Genomic DNA, 20,640 nt, shown 5'->3' on the forward strand with positions numbered 1-20,640 from the left:
GAAGGTTACCCATTTTCAGATCTCATTAATCCCTACTCCCCTCCTTCTAGACGTGCAACAACAGCAGCAGCAATGTCTTGTTACACATGTGATTACCGTTTGCCATGCACACGAGGCTCCAAGTTCAATGAAGACAGACAAGAGTCTGTTTTGCCCTCTATTAAAGGCCTGGTGCTGGCTCGAGGCCCGGCACAAAGCAGGTTTCAATAAGTACTTACTTAAAAAATGAATGAAATAACCAATTTACTGGCCTGGCAAGGCATAGCTTTACTTCATTATAATTTTATCAGAACTTCCTCTAGCACTTGTGACTCCAGTGTGGTCTGTTGACTAGGACCAGTAACCCATGTTGAAATGCAGATTTCCGCCCTGACTACAGAGTGAAAAGCTCACAAGTTAACACAGTCAGCCCCAAGGTAATATCTATGTTCAAAGTACTGATGCCCTGCTTCTCTTCTTAGGCCATTGTGGTGGAGAGAGAAGAGAAGACTCCGGGGAGGAGAGAGAGAAAAAAGAGGGGGAACAGAAGTGAGGAAGTAAAGCAAAGAAGAAAGAAGATGACTCTCTGATTCCCCATGAGGAGCACCCCCCCCCCCGCTATTCCAGGTCCATTCCATCCCAAATACAAACACTGCCACAAGCATTGCCCTGTCCTAACCCCAGCTGACTCGTTGTTCAGTCAGCTCTCCTCTCATTTTATATATATTGTTTCCTTTCCAGGAGACTATATTAGCCTAGGTTAAATAATTTATTATAGACTTTAAATTCTCAAATATTCTCCAGAGGCTAAAGAAACTCCATCCGTGCCCACTCCTGGATAAACATCACCAAGCCATGCTTTAATGTTGCCAACTCTGAATGCCTTCTTGTCCTTTGCAACATACAGCAAAAACTCCCCTATTCTAGCACCAAAGCAGAACTTGGACAACACAGACGAATTTTTAAGCAACAAACAACTTCCTGCTGCCTGTCCCTCCCATCCCCCACAGGGTGGGGGACACCTAGCTCTCTCTGTAATAGAAAGGCCATTGGTTTCAGGATTTATCACCACATAGGCATGGTAAAGCATATGCAGAAGTCTGATGAAGGCTCCGTTTTCTCATGCTCGATCTTCCTCACATTGTGGGGACCTGGCTTTGGCATTCGCCTTGCTGCCATGGTCCCTGCTCCCAACAAACAAAACAGTTTTGGTTTGTTACCCAACAAACCTGGAACATAAGTGCATCTCTTTCTCTCTCTTCACTTCTGGCTTTATTGGTTTTCCCTGGGCCTAGAGATGGCTCAGTTGGTAAAGAACTGGCTATGTAAGTATAAGAACTTGGGTTCAACCCCTAGAACCCATATACAAACCTGGGGGCACACCTATAATTCCGGATTTCGGGAGGCAAAGTCAAGAAGATCCCTGGGGCTCACTGCTCAGCCAGTTTAGCTAAATCGTTGAGCTCCAGGTTCAATGAGAGATTCTCTCTCAAAAAATAAGATGGAGAGAGATTGAGGAAGACAGCTGGTGTTGACCCCTGCACACACGTGTACACTCACTGGAACACTTGTACACCCAGAGAGACAAAAAAAATGCTGATGGGAAATGAGAGGAAGAAAAGAGGGAGGATCAAGAGGAGAAGAGAAAAAGCAAAGAGTTCGAGCTAGAACTGATCTGCAAACGTGACTTACACAGAGTGTGTTTGTCTAACTCACTACACCTCCGAGGTTATAAGGAGAAGGAGGATTTTTTTAAGACATAAAATCTACTACAGGTTTATCTATTTTTTGATCTTTTCCCTTTACCTATTTGAGGGTTATTTTTTAAAAACTCTTGGTTCCACTATTGAAATACATTTCTTTTCTGCCACCTGTGTGCTTCATTTTGGTCTTTATGAACTCACAAAGATGTCTCTGACTCATGGTCAAAGCTTTGAAGCTTCCTCTAATTGCCCAGTGGTGGCCCAGGGAGGCATCTATTGTAATCATAAGGTGGTTGTGTTATCAGCACGGTGGTGCCCAGAGAAAATAATACTTGGGGAGATTGATGGGAAATCACATCTTCACGGGACTCTTCACCTGTGGACCTCTTGGTGGCATGCAACACAGATAGTCTGTGATGGTCTCTTTGTAGCAGAGAGAACATCAGTCCCCAGATGTCTACTGACCCTTTCATCCTTAGACATTGGTGTCTCCGGGAGGAAAAGTCTAGACGGTGAGGATAGGAATCTCCCTCCAGTCTTCTGGGGCATTGGTGATGATGGATGGAGTTGGATTCCCTGGGAAGATGGTAAGAGGGGTGGGCAGTGTAGCCTGGGCAATGAGCTACAGAGGCATTGGCTATGAGTGCCACGGAAACGCTGTTCGGATGATTAAAGTTGAGGCAGCATCCTATTTGGCAAGGAGTTGCTAACTTAGAACATTAGCCACGTACAGCATCTTGTAGGCAGTTAGGTTGTTGGACTAGTGTGCCGTGACCAGCTGTCTCACCACACATTAATTCTGTGACAAGTGGCAAGAGCTTCTGTTTCCTTCACTAGTTGTGCCGAGTCACAAACGATGCTTTCTGTAAGCTTTCTGATGTGCTACGAAGAAACATGGCTACAGGGACCAGAGAGACGAGGGGTCAGGCAGCAATCTGCTGGCCTTGAAAGCGTGAAGACCTGAGCTTGATCCCTAAAACCCATGTTTTAAAAGCCTGATGTGGCATGCCTTTGTAATCCCGGCATTGAGGAGGCTGAAGCAGGCATTCCAGGGTTCACTAGCCCAGCAAGCTAGCCTATTTGGCTCACTAGCGCAAGCTCCAGACCTAGTAGACTTTGTCTACAAACCCAAACAAAGAAAACAAAACAGACAAAGGGGACAGACAACACCTGAGAAATGACCCCAGAGGCTCTGGCCTCCATATACAAGCATACATACATGGACACACATGTGTTCACACACACACATACTGGAACATACAAAATAATTTACAAAACAGAAAGTGGAGCAGTGCTGCCCTTTAGGATGACCCGGGGGGACACAGTCCAGGTCACACACTATGCCTACTGAACCTGAGTCTTGAAGGGATGCAGGAGCAGGCTTTGTTTGAAAGTGTCCCAAATGATTCTAATATGAAACCATGTTACAGTTTCTAATATTCTAATATGAACCAGAGGTCTAGCTTAAAGAGGTTATGAGCAGGGTAATGTGGGCAGATCTAATATCACTTTAAATGATTCAGCCGGGACTCTTAGCAGTGATGGATCCTGGGCAATCGAGGAAGGCAATTTTCGAATGGCGTCAACAACTGTTTCGGTATGTTTTATGAAACATTTTATGAAAAGTCAATTTTGCCTACAGTAAGTGCCAGCACTTCAGGAAGTATAGGAGATAAACCCACAACCTTGATCTAAAACAAAACAAAACAAACCAACAAACAACATCAAAACTACAACTTCACAGATGTTTTCACCTGTGTTCTTTGCCGCAGTCACAGTGAACACGCTAATGATGTGCATGTGAAGACCAGGATGGCGACAGCAGCAGCAACGGGCATTCACAGCATCTGCCCTGGCCAGCTACTGTGCTAACCATGGGGTGGCAAACATCACCAGTGTTTCCTCAGTACTGAAGAGGTCAAATCACTACCTCAGTCTAGAGAGTCAGCCCATGTCAGAGGTGAGACTTCAAGCCCCAGCTACCATCTACAATTTTAATTTCTTTAACCGATTTTTAAATTTTCATTTAGTATCACCAGAACACCAGAACTATAGCCTCATAGTATATAAAGCATTTGCTGAGGTTAAGCATGTTGGGATTTCTGAGCCTGGCACAGAACATGGGAACTTGGTGGATTTTACCAAAATATATTTATTGGTAGATGCCACAAATGTCAGGATACAAATTAGAGAACAGTTCACTCGCTTAGGTAGAAAGGATGATGGTGACTTACACAGAGACTAAAGTAAGCATGCCACAGGGAGTGAAAGGCCACGCGGACAGCAGCAAAAGTTGAAAGTGTCCTGACAAAATAAACGCCTCGCCTGGATCAGCCAAGCCTCACCGTTTAGCTGAGCTGAAATCACTTGTAGGCTTTTTCAACACACCAAGGAGCCAGCCAAGTCCCGGGGCTTCTGATGAACTGAAATTTGCATTTCTTAGGGAATTCTCAGGAGCAGCTTTGGACTACTCTGTGTAGAGAGCCTCTTCCCCCAAACTAAAGAACTGTCTGGAACCCCCACCGCTTGTGTGTCTAAACCAGGAGAGAGATGCCAGGGTCAGCAAGCCCCACTCCAAAATTCCCAGAAGACCCGAGGCTTTCTTTGCCTGCAAGGAGTGGTAGTGAAATTTTACTGTTGGTTTTGGGAGCAATTAATACTGAAGCTGTCCAGTGGGAGGAAATGGGAAACCACAGCTTGAGGCTGAGCGGAGGGAACCTAGGATTTTATGGTGTTTCTGTCCCCTCAGTGCCCCTGTTCACAGGCGGGTGAGGGCCTGAGGCAAGAGCGTTGAGAAACACTAGTTCTTTTGTTGTGGGAGTGAGGAGGGCGTCCGATTTGCAGGGAGATGTTTTCACAATTCCTCCTCCAATTCTGAGGCTGCGTCTCCTGACTGCAGCTGAGTTTGTATGTCTCAGGTGCTTCTGTGGACCTCAGCACCCAGCCAAGAGCTAGGAGGGCTAAGCAGGAATCCTAGCCGGGAAGGACAGGAGCAAGGCCTGGCCAGGCTCTGTGGATGCAGCTGGGACAGATGAGAGCCCTGGGAAATCCTTCCACTTCTAATTCAATTCCTATGCTCAGTTCTTATTTTCCAGGATGGAAAAAATCTCGACTCTGAAAGGTCAGCTTCCAATTGTTGAATCTCCCTCTCAGGCCACACCCACCGACTCCCACAAACGGGCCCTGCAGCTCTGAAGGTCACTCTGCCCAAGAACAGAGGAACAGGAACCTTCTAAGCCTGCTCTCCTTTTCGCCAGGTTGCTTTGGCAGCTGAGAGTCATCAGCCGCGTTAACATTCCTGGCAGGTCCCCTCTGAACCCGCCATTATTGGCACGGAGGGTAAAGAAAAGAGGGCATTGGTTCCTAGAGACCGGGAAAAGGAGATGAATTCAAGACATTCAGGTTCTGTGGTCCATCTCCTTGTTCATTTCTGCTATGGTTTCTCGTCGCTCTGGAGAAGTCTTGTGGAAATTTCTCGAGATCTACTTGGCAGTCCCCTTAGCTACTAGACCATTACGGTCCCAGAGATACTTAGTTCAGGATTTTCGTTGTCCTACTGCTGACCAAGAAGGAAGAGTCTGAGCACAATTATCCAGAAGGCAAATACTGCCAGAGTCAGCACAATCCTGGCTCCTTTTTCACCGGGGACTTAGACTGTTCCTACCCGGGTAACGGGGTCCACACTTTCTTTCCAGAGATGTAATATTTTTGTCATCATGTCTATTCCACACAAGAACACAATTAGGGGAGATTGCCTCAACAGAGGAAGCTGAGTAAGTTCACAGATTCATTGCAAAACCATTCGGGAGATGTGGAAAATGAGTTTCACTGCTAAGCTTTCTTACTTTACGGAAAAAAAAAGAAAAAAAAAACCACCAAACTGCACCTTGAATTATCCATCTATAACAGATCATAAAATACCCATAGTCTTCCATGTAGTTTACTCATCTCGAGAGAGATGCTGAATGCTTCTTCCAGGTTCTTAGTACCGTCCCAAGAGTTCAGTGGTTTTATGGGATGGGGTGGTGGGGGTGGGTAGGGCGTGGGGGTGGTTCTGACCCTACAGTAGGGTTGGGCAGACAGTGGCGTGCTGCCAGGATACATGTCACAATAGAAGACTGTACTTTGCAGAGCTTGCACACCAGTGGGCGGGTGAGCCTTGTTTTGTTTGAGTCCCGAGAAAGCTGCTGTAAATAGGACTGATGTGAAACGGAATCCACTTTCAATAGCAACGAAGACAGCATTAACGATGCACTTTTGACCCAAGTCCTGGAGAAATAATCAGAAGCCATACTTCCAAATCCTTGCTTTAATGGGGGTGCCAACACACACAGTTTCAGCTTTCGCTTATTTAAGACGGCATCTTCCATGCTGTTGCTGACTGGCTTGCCCAGCTTCTTCAGAATATGTAGGGTTTTAGGGTGAGAACGTTCAAAATGGTGCTCCATGCGGTGTGCCCCTTCATTCAGAATCCTTAACACTTGAATAAAAGGGAACAGTTCATAAAACTCTACCTGAACTAAGCATTTCTGTTTTTATTTTATCAAATCAAAATTTCAAGAATACTGAGATGAACATTATCTCATTTGCCACACACAGGGCTTGAGCGTTGGCTTGGTTTATTGAAATGAATGATTAAAAGTGCAAGTTGGCTTCAAATCCATTCTCATTGCCCGGTCTATGATCATTAACCACTAGACTTATCTCATTTCTGATACTCTATCACGGGACTGCTAAATGGACCTTAATTCACCATTGCTTTGTTTAAAATAGTAAAAAACGCAATTGAGTTCCTTTCTAGCCCTAACAGGTGATATCTTTGTTGGGATCTGTAGTAGTTTTCAGTAATAGAGCCCTCCTGGTATCTCTGGGTGATAGCTTTCCCAGCATCATATCATTGTCTTCCCATCTTCCAGGGCTTCCCTTCCCATAATCCCTTCAAGCATGCTTTCTAGGATTCACATCTGTATTTTTGTTGGCTATACAAAGGTGTAAGGGATCAGGCTGGTGATGGGTTTGTAATCTACCTTTGATAAAGCAAATTTGCTCTGCAAAAGTCAAGTGTGTAAATCATGATAAAAAGAATGATGTTCAATGTCTAGAGTCTTATGAGATTTACATCTCTTTCCTCTGCCTCCTCCCCCTCCTCCTTTTACAGAACTATAATTCAGGAATGCACGTAGAACCGTCCTCTCTAAACAAGAACAACAGGCCAGTGGGTCTTGCTGTTTTGCTGCCTCCTGGTCATCACCCTGTAAGAGCTGCCAAGTTCAGGACATCTCTGTGCCTCTGCACAGGGAAAGCAGAGCAGCAACGACACAGGAAGAAACATGATCCCACAGCAGGAGCACAGGGTCAAGATCCCGCTGGCGGAGGAACAGATGCAGGAACTCCTGGCTCACTTTGTATAATGTGGAATCTGAGATTTAGATTTCTTGTATTATTAATATCTTATGGTGAAATTACATAAGAGGAGAAAGAGGAATGGAGAGAGGCAAAGGATGATTCGAAATCCTTCAGTTAACCGCAAGTTAACTGTTAACCAAATCTGGAAAACACGCACCAGGGCAGCAGAGATGGCTCAGACAGGAAAGTGCTTGCAATGCGCGGATGAGGACCCGAGTTTAGACTCCTCAAACACACTTTAAACGCCTAGAATGTTAGGGCACACCTGTAATTCCAGTCACGGGAGACAGGAGGATTTCTGGAGCTAAGCAGCCAGTCAGTGTTACCACAAAGTGGGCTTTAGATTCTGTGAGAGACCCTTTCTCAAAACAATGAAGTGGGGGACGGTTTCAGAAGATCCCTAAAGTCGATCTCTGGCCCCCACATGTAAGTAAACACACATACACACACACACTCACACACACACTCACACTCCTACTTGGGAATCACACTGACTACTAATGACCTCTCTGGTACAGACACTTGCTCCGGAAATGGGACTTTTGAGGAGGGCAGAGTGAAGAGTGCAGCTATTATCAGTGACTCTGTCATACCAGGGGTTGAGTCCAAAAAGGAGAAGGGATGTGCTCAATTCTGTGCCATTTCACACGACCCCTGACCTTTTCATTTCCCTTCACCTCAGTGAAGCTGTTTTCCTGGACAGACTTAGCTATGTCTAGGAACACATCTGTGACAGGATCCACCCTGCTTTTGCCGCTGCGGACAGTCAGGACTAATTTAATGATCACCTAAATGGACTCAGCCCTTCCTTTCTCCATGGACCAAAGGCCCTGCGTAGATCACTGCTGTTTGCAGAGGGGTTTTGTTGTTGCCTCTGCTGTCGATACGCTCCAAAGGTTTTCCCCTTTGACCTCCAGAACATCTTCGAAGGTGGGAACTATCATTAGTTGTGTGAATACACCAAGTCTTGGGAGAAATGGATGTTTAAGAACACATCTTTCCGGGACAAGGCAAGCTCAGGCCTGGCATTCTGTGATCTGTACTCGCCACAGTGAGCTCCCATCCCAGCCTCAGTGTCCCGGTATGACTGGACAGGAACACCTCTTACCATATTACTTTGCTAGACAGATAAGGTACATTTCGTTCTGGAAATATAAATAGAAAGGAAAAATGTGGGACCCATGTATCAAATGTGAATTTGTGAATGCTATTACTATAAGTGGGACCTCCAATGTTGCTGGGGAAAAAACCCAGGAGATCATTTATTTCTGGAGAAACACTAATTATATGACTATATAAATTCATCTGGATACAATTGCCATGAGTATCAATGCTGCCTGAAGCCCATGCCAACTTAATGTAGTTGAATCACAGTTGACATATTAGAGTTTGCTCTGTTTCTCTACCTTACCAAAAACAGTTAAAATTGCTTTTTAGTCATTTTAGCTTTTGAAATACCACATGCAATAAGGCCCTTTCTAAAATTAGGTTATCTCATAGGAAATAATAAAAAAGAAAAGGGATATAGGGCCAAGAATATCAGTTGTTACATGAAAAGCTTTTAGAGTAAGGTAGAAGCTATTGGGCAAAAAGGTGTGGATGCTGCTCCACAGCACAGCACTGCCCGTCTGGCAAAGTCCCTGGGTTCAATCCCTAGCACCTGAAGAAACTATTGAGTAGTAAAAAGAGATGAGCTATCAAGTCACCCCAGCAGGGGAAAGTTATTGCAATGCCAAGTGAAAGATGCTGTCTGAGTGACCATTGGGACGATCCTATCTCTATGACATTCTGGAACAGGTAAAGCTGGAGAGCGGGAAAGCATTAGCATCTCTCTAGGGAGAGTGGGAGGCGGGAACGTGGGAGAGCTGGTGGAGCACACGAGACTTTGAGGGTAGACAGACCCCTTTATAATTTCCCGTACAGTGGTAGGTGTGTGTCATGATACTGACCAAGCGCACCATGGACAACGCAGAGTGAACCTACAGTAAACTGCGTACTTGGGATGTAATATGATTAGTATAACAGAGTATTGGTACTACTGCCTTATCACCCGTTTAGCAAACCCTAAATGCAAATGACATTGCTAGGGAACAGTAGAAGGAGGTGCTGGGGAGCAGGAGGCAAGTCATTGTACTGTCTTTGTGTTTATCATATGAATTTACTCATACAGTCTTAATTTTAAAAATTAAACGTGAAGCTGAAGAGACACACACAGTATTTCCGTAGATGGCACGCCTGTTTTGGGGGGAAGGAGAATATTCTCAAGGCTCCCTAACACCTTGGCACTTGAGCTGTGACAACCACAGAGTATATGAAAGGTCAATTTCATCGTCTCAGTGAGTCAGAAAAGACAAGGCAGACTTTGTCCCCAGGAGAATTCACCCCTTGAAACCCTCGCGATGGCAGGAGATAAAACAATACTCCTTATCAAGGCAGATTAACCAGCAAAGACACGTTTGCTCTCCATTTATCCTATAGGCTTCTAAGGACAATGGGCCTTTTGTCCTTGTACCTGCGGTGGGGCAAGAGCCAGGACAGAGGCTGCTGAGGGCTAGATGAGGTCATTGGCTTCAGATTTCTTACCTGCGTCTCCAATGATACATCCCATTCTATAACATGCCTTCCATGGAAGAACATGCTCTTAGGATGCAGAGGGATGTGAGCAGGTCCCAGTCTCAGTGGAGGAGAGAGATACAATGAAAATCCTAGCTGGAGGGAAGCAGAACATGGCTGTGGCATGGTTCAGCTTTCAAGCAGACTTCAGATCTGGGTGCCTTGAAGGTCTTGCTATTGCCTTGATCTCAGCTTCTAGTGTAACACCAGGCACAGGGAAGAGAGTTCACCAGAGTCTGCAGGTGGATGAACCTTGAGGTTTTGTCTATAAGAAAAGAACACAGAAAACCAGCTCATCAACATCAGGTTTACCCATCTGCTGCACTAACGTTTCTTGGCTTTTACATGTGTGTGTGCACTGATGTCCTGCATCCTGAACCCTCACTTGGAATGGGATCTGTCAGTTTTGACTTTCCCTTTGCTTTTTTGGGGAACAATGCTCCAATTTTACTTTGAAGTCACCAACCTTTCCCCTCCTCTTAAAATGTGAAGGCTGAATTCAATACTTCTATTTCACCTAAGGGGATTGGGTACAGACAGCCAATAAGGGTGCTGTTTCCATTTTCTCAGAGAACAGCACATAATTCATGCTGAACCCACGAAAATCTCCTCCTGAAAACTCACTGGACGGCCTGTAGTGTTTTGGCTGCCCATGACCGGGTAAGCCTAAAGCAGAAGGGCTAGAGTAGAGCAATTGCTGTTTAAGTATGAGGATGCGAGTTAAATCTCTGGAATCTACATAAACACCAGGTGGGTGTGGCCCCTGCCTGTAATCCAAATGCTTGGGAAACACAGACAAGGACCCCAGGGACTGCTGACAAGCTAAACTAGCTGAAGCTGCAAGCTCTGGGCTGTAATGATGAGACTGTGCCTCGGTGACTAAGGTGGAGAATGATTAACTAAGACTCCTAGGGTCAGCTTGGAGTCTATTTACCTACACACACATACATACACACAAACACACATATTCATACACACATATATACACACACACATACATACATACACATACGCACACATACACACATACATACACACAACACACACACACACACAAATACATACACACACATACACACACACACATAAAAGTGCACCTGAACTTTCAAAAGAAAACCAAAACAGAAGGAAAGTGAGGCGCGATTTGCAAAAGGACAGCCCCTATAAAAATAGTAGCCTTATATGAACTGGCCAAGTTGGAAGTCAAGGAATTCACTGGATCCTTCCATGAGACCAACAAATAACCAGAATTTCAGTTGCCTATTGTAATAGACCCATCTACTCTTCTCCCTTTTATTGAAGTCTCCATTACTATTCCATAGAGTCTTGTCATCCTGGTTAGAAATCAATAGGAAAATTGCAATTGGAATGGCTGTACCCAGAGCCTCATCCATCTGTCTTGGTCCCTGTCATACCTCTAAATGGACAAAGAACATCTGAAATGGAGTGCTGGAAGTAGTGCTACTGAGTTTCAACAAAAGGCACATATCACATCTTCATTGCTGGACATTCCACAGCAGCCACCATGGGTACGGAATTGTTAGTGGCTTAGAAGTTTGCATGTTGCAGTCAAGGCCAGTACCTGGCTCACTTCATGAGGATGGGGGCCTATATCACTGCCCCTTCTCAATCTCCATGCTCCATGTAAGTGCAGGAGTGGAGCTCAAAAGTGAGGGAAAGCTGGATTCAGAAATAACCTTAATTCATGGGTGAGCTAAAAGGAGGGAGAAGCATCGACTTTAGTATACTTTCATCACTTACAGGAAGCAGCACGCACCAAGCAATGCTGTTGCATTCAGGGTACTTCCTGCTCTCCTGGGTTTCCATCTCACCTCCTTCACCATGCTTTGGGGTAAGTCCTGCTATAACCCCTGCTTTACAGTACAAGGAAAACACCCAAAAGACTTCAAAAATGTACCCTGATTACTGAGTGGGATTCAAATGAAGTAGCACAAACCAGGCTTTCAACCACAACATAACATTGCCTTTTTGGTAGCAGAGACTGAAACTGTGCCTCTATCATTAGTTGGGCTGGAAAGATGGCTCAGAGGTTAAGAGCACTGTCTGCTCTTCCAGAGGTCCTGAGTTCAATTCCCAGCAACCACATGGTGGCTCACAACCATCTGTACTGAGATCTGGCGCCCTCCTCTGGTGTGTGGGCATACATTGAGGCAGAATGTTGTATACATAATAAATAAATAAAATTTAAAAAAAAAAAAGAATTGTGACAACTCGGGAATTGTGACAACTCGGGTTGTACCTGGAAGTTAGTGTCAACATCAGTAAACTTGACAGGAAAACTAGGAGAGAGAGAAAGAGAGAGAGAGAGAGAGAGAGAGAGAGAGAGAGAGAGAGAGAGAGAGAGAGTTGATTTCCTTCATGTTAAAAGGCCTGGCACGGCCGGGCGTTGGTGGCGCACGCCTTTAATCCCAGCACTCGGGAGGCAGAGGCAGGCAAAACCACAGAGAAACCCTGTCTCGAAAAACCAAAAAAAAAAAAAAAAAAAAAGGCCTGGCACGGAGGATCTTTTCCAGTGCACACCTCTTGCTTTGCGATATACACAACTTGTTCTATGCACCCACTTGTTCAGCAGACACCATGACTATAGATACAACAGATACATCTCAAAACAATTTCCTGATCACATAGCTAACATCCACTGTCTTGAAAATGCCTCCCTCTCTCACCAAGTTTTATGGGTCATTCCACTGTTCAGAAATCAGAGAGTAAGTATATGGTCTTATAAGGAGCCCACAACCCCTCAACATCCGAGGAGCCAGCATCCACTCTAGGGAGTCAAGCTTCTGCACTTTCACCTAAGTATTCTAATGTGAACTCTTCATTAACATGACACTCAGCACAGATAACAGTGACATTCTGGTGGATTTTAGGTCCTATCTTAGTTATTAACCTGGTTATCTCAAGGTAAGAAGTAGACTTCTCCCAAGACAACAATGGGGAGGCTGGGAAGGAGGAAGACAAGCTCTAGTGTTCAGAACTCCAGAGCTCTAAGGAAGTCTTTGCACCTTCTTCCAAGAAGATACCCTCACCATATAGAGAAAGACTTAGTCCATCCAATGATCTGTGGGGGGCAAGATGCCTTCCTTGATGCCCTTCCCATTTTCCTTGTGGGGTAGCACAGTCATCCCACCCATCATGGACCTGGTGTGACAAATGGTGGAGAATATGGAGCACAAGCTCTCCAGCCACAGTGACATTTAGGGTGAGGCTCCTTCTGGAGTTCACAGATGGTCGAACAATATATTAACTATGTAGGTGTCTAAATATAAAAAAGTCCCCCCATAGAGCCCCAGTTGCAAAGATACAGAAAGGAATTGTTAATGGGCGAGAGGATTTCATGCATAGAACCTCCAGTCTGATGCTCAGGTACAGTCTTCGCAGGTGATCAAATCAATTTGCACTCAATGTCAACCATTGAAAACAATAGTTTACAGAGGACTGACCCTGGCCAGTATAGCATGTTTCCTTCTGCAGTAAGAACTAGCCTGTTTCACTTAGTTTTTGTCAACTGGGCATAAGCTAGAGTCCTTTGAGAAAAGGAACTTCGATTGAGAAAATGCTCCCACCCGATGAACCTTTGAAAGCCTGAGATACAGTTTCCTGACTGATAATTGATGAGGAAGGTCCCAGTTCAGTGCAGATGATAATCCTCCACTGGGCTGGTGGTCCTGGCTGCATTCTTCCATACAGCATTCTTCCATGGCCTCTGCATCCATTTCTGACTCCAGGTTTCTGTGCTACTTAAGTTCCTGCCTTGCCTTCTCTCTGTGATGGACAGTTACCTGAAAGTGTAAGATGAAACGAACCCTTTCTTTCCCAAGTTGTTTTTGGTCATGGTGTTCTATAGCAGCAGTAGAAACCCTAACAAAGACATGGTCTATAACGAATCATATAGACGGCATCCTAAAATTCAGCGTGGCCACATAATTTTTAAATGTTCTTGAGACTTCAAAATATATTACACATTTTCTCATGTCTTTCACCTCAAAAGATGAAGCTTAATTTCCTCCCCATGAAAGCTGGCAGGACTCACTTGAGCCCATATAAAAATGTTTCTCCCTGAGGCTATCCATGTGCATAGGTCAAATGCAAAGTCTGCTTAGAGTTTTCTAGAAGAGCCCCGGCTGTCCACACTTGGGTAGTCATTCACCAAGCATGTGACTGACAAAGACTTGAGGTTACGGAAGCTTCACTTAGCCTCTGAAAACCAGACCCCAAGCACACCTCTGGACTCCTGACCCACTGAAACTAAGAGAGAGAATGAAGGATCATTTCTATAGTAAGTCCCTAAGTTTGTGACTACTTGTTACAAGGCAACAGATATCCTATAGGGTGTCCTTATTCACATCTGAGTTTATTATTTTCTTGAAAATATAATGTTTCCTATAAGCTAGAAACATAGACTAGAGATTGACTTCATAAATGAATTTCAAGTTGGATACAATTTTCCCGGCAGTTCAAAAAAGAGTGAAAAGAAAGGGGCTCATCACCTCCAACTTAGGGTTTCAGAAGAGCTATTTTTAAAATATTGGCCATGACGATACTCATGAAGCAAGCAGTCACTGTGTTTAAGCAAAACAACCTTGGCGTCTATATTTAACAAACATGTGCAGTTCAGATCTTTGCATTGCTTTTATCTATTCTCAGATTTCATTTTATCTATTTTATCTGTCTGCTCTGCTCTTATCTCTTCTCTAATTTCATTTGACTTGTATAATTACTTGTATCAACTCTGCATTAGACATCCACATGCCAGTCTAACAAGTCCACACTAGAGAGCTGTGGTGAGTTCTCTTTTTAAAGAACCTCAAGCTTGAGAATCAATGGGGGAGGACCTAGTGAAAGAAAGCGCAGTGATTAAAGTGTTGGGGAGTTTCCTTATGGTAAGAAATAAATTGTAGCTTGCTATTGGGGACACTGTAGCCACCACATGTGGTAGGGACCCGAGGGTGTAGGAGACCAAGTAGACCAAGTCCTACAACTGCTTGCCAGGGATAACCATCTTGTCTCAGGCCCTTTCCTCCCTTTGGTATTTGCCAGATTTCAACTAGAGAACCTTTGGGTCTCATACATGATTCAGAGTTCCAGAGCCCTGCCAGCTCTTTAACTTGGACTCTCCAGTTGTTCCATCCAGCCTTGAGCCACACTGCCGGAGAAAATTTATTCCAGGCTCCTGGACTAAACTGATGAAGGTACCAATCTATAGCAGGGAAACAGAAGACCTGGATAGACAAACAGAGGAAACCAATATCCCAGCACTGCTATGAATAAATCTCAGCATGAACAGTGTAAACACCTCTACTGAAAGAAGGTAAGTTGGAGAAAAAAAACACAGAAAAAAAGAAAAACCCAATAAACAAATTAACTTCAGATGTGTAAATCCCAATAAAGAAATAAAATGCCATCTCCAAAAAAGTACCAATTCTATAGTTGAGGTCAGTAATGAAAAGAAAATGAAAGAAGAATTTACAAAAAAGTAATTAAAAAATAATTGTAAGTATGGTCGAACAACTTAAATGGTTTGAAATGAAATATCACCCATCATATCAGGCATTTGAATACTTGGTCCCCAGTTCTTGGTAGCATTTGGGGTGGTTTAAGGTAGTGGTTCACACTATGGGTCATGATCCCTGTAACAAACCTCTACCTCCAAAAATATTCACATTACAATTTATAACAGTAGCAAAATTACAGCTCTGAAGTAGCAATGATATTAATTTTATGGTTGGGGTCACCACATCATGAGGAACTGCATTAAAGGGTCACAGCATTAGGAAGGTTGAGGACCACTGTTTTGGGGATGTGGCCCTGTTGGAGGAATTATAACACTGGAGGGAAGGTTTTAGAATTTAAGACCCATGTTATTCCCAGCTTGTTCTCTCTGTGTTGCACTGTGGGTCAAGATATGAGCTTTAGCTTGCTACTCGCACTGTCATGACTGAGGCTTCCCTGCCATGATGGACTCTTATCTCTCTGGAACCACAAGTCCAAGTAAACCCTTCCTTACAGAAGTTGCGTTTGGCATGGTGTTTTATCACAGCACCAGTGAAGTAGCTAATATACAACTCAAAGAAGACAAAGACAAAGAGATGAGTGAAATGAGGAAACCAATACAAGGTATGAAAATAGAGTTTGAATTTTTAAAGAAAATTCAGATTTCAATGACCTTAGTCAATGTTTTATTGTTGTGATGAGAAACCATAACCATGGTAACTTTTAGGGGAAAAAAAGCATCGATGATGGCTTCAAAGCTTTTAGTCCATTGTCAGCATGGCAGGGAAAAATGGCAGCTTTTAGGCAGACATTGTGCTGGAGAAGTAGTTGAGAGTTTTACATAAAGATCTATAGGCAGCAGGAAGAGAGACACTGGGCCTGGCTTCAGCTTTTGAAACCCCAAAGCCTACCCCCAGAGACGCACTTTCTTCAACAAGGCCATACCCACTCTAGCAAGGCCACACCTCCTAATCCCTCCCAAGAAGTGCCACTCTCTGGTGATTAAGCATTCAAATATTTCACCCTATGGGGGTTATTCTTATTCAAACCACCACATTAATAATGTTGAAATTAAATATTCAATGAACCAATTAAAAAACACAGAGGAAAGACTCACCAATAAAACAGATCATGTCAACAATAAGAGTCAGTAACAAAAGATAAAGTAGAGGAATTGTTCATTCAATACATTGCAAGAAACTTTTTTAAAGATGTGAAAGGAACATAGGAGAGTTTGGGAATACAATGAAAAGTCCTACCTTCTGAATTATCATCATAGAATGAGAAGAAAACTACAGCAAAGGCATAGAAAATGTCTATAGTAAAATCATAGAAGGAAATTACCAAAACCTAGAGAAAGAGATGCTTATGCAGAGAAAGGAGGTCTACAGAATAATGGATAATATACTAAAGATTCAGAATAATGAAACCATATTAGAAGATTCAAGAGAGAAAGACTGAGTCATTTATAAAAACAGGTCTACTAAAATAACACCTGACTATTTAAAACAAATCTTTAAAGTCAGAAGGGACTGAAAAGAATATTTCAAGACCTGAAAGATCATAATTCTCAACATGGACTATTAAACTCAGCAAAACTACCAATTAAAATTGAAGGAAAAATAAAAACTTACCATACAAAAACTGACTAAAGATATTTGCGATTTCAAAGCCAATTCTAGAAGGAATGCTTCACTCTGAAGAAAAGGGCAAACATACTGAAGAGGTCACAAGGAACGGATGAGCAATGACAGGACAGGTGATCAAAAGATCTGAGACCCTTCCCACTACATGGTATAGGACCATTGGAATCTGAAGCTGGAGCGCTAACTAGTGTCACTCAGGCCCAGTCCACAGCCCCACTTGATCATGCATCAGAAACCTCACTCACTCTGCCTATCTTAGGCCACTTGACGTCTGTACCTGATGTCTGAAACGGAATCTCAAGTAGGAATTTCCAGAGTCAGATTACATGCCCACCCAAATGTTAGCTGCCCTACCACCACTGGGCTTCAGGACCATGTGGAGCAAGATCTGAAACTAGAGCTAGAGGTATACCTGGCCAGACCTCTGAAGAAAGAGATGTCTGTTAAGATAGATACAAGAGGCATACAGAGTAACATTAAGGCAGCACCCAAAAAAACTCTCCATAATATATATCAGTACAAACATTAAATGTACAGAATGAAGGAAGGATATTAAAAGTTGAAAGAAAAAATACCAAGTTACATATACAAACAGAATAACACCTAATTTCTCAATGGCAAATTTGAACTCTGGAAGGACCAAGTTAATGCTCTACAAGTTCTAGAAGACCACAGGCATAAGCCCCAGACTCCTATACCTAGCAAAAAATATCACAATCAAAGAGAGAAAAAACTTTTCCTTATAAAAAAGAAAGTTAAGGAATAAACTTAAAACAGTTATATAGAGGATAATAGAAGGAAATATTTGTCTGAAGTGAAGATTAAACACACCCAAACAATCACAAGGAATAAATAACACCAGAACTGTTACTCAAAATAAGTCTAAGAAAACAATACCATAACAATAACAAGGATTAGTAAACACTGTTCAGTAATAACTCTCAATAGTAATAGCCTCAATTCCACAATAAAAAGACACAGATTGACAGACTGGATTAGAAAACAGGATCCATTGTTCTGCGTCCTCCAAGAAATACATCTCACTATCAAGGGAAGAAACTACATTAAGGTAAAAGGATGGGAAAAGGTATTCCAAGAGGATGGAACTAAAAAACAAGCAAGCATAGCCATTCTAATAGCATGTAAAATATACTTCAAACCACAAATATTCAGAAAACATGGGAAAGTACACTACACGTTCATTAAAGGAATAAAATCATCAAGAAGATGTTACAATTCTAAATATCTACACCAAACACAGTAGTACTCAATTTTATAAAAGAGAAAAAACTAGATTCTAAAATCACATATTGATTCTAACACAATTATAGTGGGTGACTTTACTGCTCCACTATTGTCAACAACCAAGTCATTCAGATAGAACTTAAATAGAGAAATGTTGGAATTAAATAACATTATAAATCAAATGATCTAGCAGATATTTACAGAGCATTCCATTAAGACATTAAATACAATTCCTTCTCAGCAGTCATGGAACTTCCTACAAATTTGGCCAGATATTAGGACATAAAGCAAGTCTAAATAAATAACAGACAACTGAAATAACAATCTGCATTCAATCTTACTATGAAGGAATAAAGCTAGATCTCAACAACAATAGAAATGTTATTCTAAAAAAAATACACTCATGGAAAGTAAACAACACAATACTGAGTGAAAATTGGGTCAGGAGATAAATCAAAAAATTAAAATGTATGGGACACAATTAAGGCTATTCTAAGAGGAGCATTTACAGCTCTAAGGAGCCTACATTACCTACATTTAAATAAATAAATCAATAGATAGATCCCGTATTAATAACTTAATGATATTCTTGAGTTTTAGAAAAGCTAGACCGACTGATAGAGGGTTAGTATATAGAATATAAAGACATAAAATAACTGAACATCCTGAAAACAAATAATACAATTAAAATTAAATATGCGGTGAAGAACTAAGCAAGTAATTCTCAAAAGATGAAACACACAGAGAGGTGTGACATGCTTAAAGAAATGTTCAATATCCTAAGCCATTGGAAAATGCAAATTAAAACCACTTTGAGATTTCATCTTATATCAGAGTGGCCAAGATCAATAAAACAAATGATAGCACATGCAGGTAATGATGCAGAGAAAGGAAAGCACCTGTTCATTCCTGCGGGGAGTGCAAACTGGCCCAGCAACTATGGAAATGAGTGTGGTGGTTCCCCAAGAATCTTGGAATGGATATACCTCAAGATCCAGCTATATCACTCTTAAGCATATATCCAAAGAACTCTACATCCTACTACAGAGACAATTGCACAATCATGCTCATTACTGCTCTTTCATAAGAGCCAGAAGCTGGAAACAACCTAGATACCTCCCTCAATTGATGAATAAATAAATAAAACATGTCACATTTAAACAATAGAATATTATTCAGCTGTTAAAAATGAAATTATGAAAGCAAAAGGTAAACATATGGAGCTGGAATTAATCATTCTGAGTGAGATAACCCAGAGCCAGAAAAACAAATATCATGTATTTTCTCTCAGCTTTGAATCTTTAGATATGTGCTTCATTTGTAATACCCATAGAGGTCATAAAATTTGTAAAGTATATAGGATATTTCAAGGGGGAGAGATAGAACACAGTGTTATACAGGGAAAAATAAAACAGGAGTGATTAAATGGAGAGTTAAATGAGAAGGCTGGTAGAGTAGGGGAATATAGGAAGGGATAACTAATACTGAAGACATTTTTGAGAAAGTCATACAGAAGTTTATTACTATAGAAACTTCCTAAATTATCTGTTTACATGTTTATAAAAAAATTTAAATTGAGTTTTTTTCTATAATGAACCAGCTATATCTCTAGTAGATACCACAGGATAACAAATAAAAGCCCAGTGTCAGAGGTACAATAAATCTCTTTTGCAGTTGTGGGCAAACGATGTTACACAGACCTCCAAATATTACAAGGTATTGCCGGTGTCCTTGGTTGCCCTCTAGAACTTCACAGTGAAACATTACATACTGAGTCCCTGAACAAGGAGAAGACAAACTGGTATTCACCTGAAAGCTTCATTCCAACTATTTCTCATAGGGGCTGGAAGGTGCAATGTATACTACCAGGTGAGAAAATCAATAATCTCTTTCAGCTGTGAACACTACAAGCTACAAAATAACTAGCTGGGCAATGCAGTCCCACTGGTGCAATAGTGACACAAATGTTATGGGAGCAAACAACCACCTTCTGGTTGCACTTAAGGTCCACTCCACAAGATGAAACACATAGATGCACAGTTTGTGGGGGAAAATCTGTGGTATGATCAGGTCAAAGGCTCTATAGGGGAAAACCTACTACTATTATTCTGCTAAATAGACATAGCATTAAACTGACTGCTGATGAGTTATTGTTATACACATAGAGTAGTAGTGCATCTGTTAACCTTCATTGGAGAAGCTAGCTTCTTTTTCTTTTTAGTATGTGGTCATTACCTCAAATACCCGCAACTGTTCAGGGTGCAATGAATAAGAGACTGAAACGTTCTCAACCCTAAACTGGACATCTATTTCATTCCTACCCATACTCCAACTGAAACTCAGGAAGAAGAGGGGCTGAATGACTGTAAGAACAGAGGGGGGTGAATAACAACTGTGAAGAAACAATATTTTTTCTACAAAGAAGGCTATTTGCACAGTATGAATTCACAGTGGTTGTGACAGCATATACAAGATCCGCACAAGGTCAAGCCAGACAAAATCCCAGCATGGAGCTAGGGGAGGTGGCAGTGGGG

At 42.3% G+C, this 20,640-nt stretch overlaps 1 long non-coding RNA gene across 2 annotated transcripts in view; it reads right to left on the minus strand.

Moving 5' to 3' along the window:
• The window catches only part of LOC130870806 (uncharacterized), a 333,335-nt gene that overhangs the window by 196,781 nt on the left and 115,914 nt on the right, over positions 1 to 20,640 (minus strand). For both annotated transcript variants that reach the window (XR_009056798.1, XR_009056797.1), the window contains exon 2: positions 9,672 to 9,966. This is a non-coding gene — a long non-coding RNA (uncharacterized LOC130870806). The remainder of the gene's footprint in view (positions 1 to 9,671; positions 9,967 to 20,640) is intronic.

The sequence above is a fragment of the Chionomys nivalis genome, chromosome 1, assembly GCF_950005125.1.
Source record: "Chionomys nivalis chromosome 1, mChiNiv1.1, whole genome shotgun sequence".
Classification (NCBI taxonomy): domain Eukaryota; kingdom Metazoa; phylum Chordata; class Mammalia; order Rodentia; family Cricetidae; genus Chionomys; species Chionomys nivalis.